We start from the raw sequence: 1,099 nt of genomic DNA, 5'->3' as shown, positions 1-1,099 counted from the left end.
CGGAAGAGCATGAGGTGGGTTAGTGATAAACCATGTGTATAAACAACGTGTTGCATAAAATACAAACTTAAACATGATTTACCAAACAAAAGAACATGGGAAAAGAACAGTTAAATCAAAATCCAATTTTGAAGAAATTGAAAATACAAATTTGAACTTAAGACTGCTTGGTCTAGTGGCACAGGAGGGTCCGCCGGGGATGAGGTTTGAGAGAGGTTGTGGGGTTGGCTGTGATGGTGTTCAATCCCGTATAATATAAGAAATATATATACATATATATATTAATTTTGAATTTATATTCTAAAGTATTTATTTCTTTTTAAGAATTTGTGCACCTTTTAAAATTTTAATTCAAAATACATTATCAATTTCAATAGGACGGCTCTTCACACATCCCTCTTTATTCTTCACACCTAGTGCTGAAACTTTGGACGGGCCGCCCGTGACCAGGGAAAAGTCTGAATTTTTGCCCAATGACCGAACCCGAAATGCCCGAAAATTCGGGCTGCCCGACCCGACCCGAACATTGCCCATGGACGGGCTTCGGGCAGAGGATGCCTGCCCGTGCCCGGTCGGGTTGCCCGATGCCCGACAGGCTGCCCGATTTTTTTTTTTTTTATATTATATTTTTATGTTGTTGAAATAAGTATTTGTATAATTACAATGTGTATATTACAATTTGAAATATGAAATGAACACTGAACACACGAACAAACTATATAAAAAAAATTACTTCTTCATTCTCATTAAAAACCTTACCAAGAAAAACCCAATTGGGATAAAAACTTGGTACGGAAAAAAGAGTGCAATCATTGTGGGACGAATTACCAATTTGATGAACTTACAAAGTCTATACAAGATTACAATAAACACTATACAAATTAGAAATTACAAAGTAAATAAATATTTACAAAGAAATTATCAAGATCAAGCAGAAGGATCATCTTGAAAATTAAAAGTTAATCTATTAAATTCGTCGATCCATTCTTGGTTTGCCGGTGAGATTGTATCGTGTAAGCGTTGGTCGGAACGGTCCCAATCCTTGATGCACACCAAAGCTTCAACAATATCCTGCTGCAATGCGTTTCTCCGTTCTTCA

This window comes from Morus notabilis, unplaced genomic scaffold, assembly GCF_000414095.1.
Source record: "Morus notabilis unplaced genomic scaffold, ASM41409v2 Scaffold747, whole genome shotgun sequence".
NCBI lineage: Eukaryota > Viridiplantae > Streptophyta > Magnoliopsida > Rosales > Moraceae > Morus > Morus notabilis.
The sequence above is the reverse complement of the archived record's forward strand: the minus strand, read 5'-3'. Positions refer to the sequence as shown.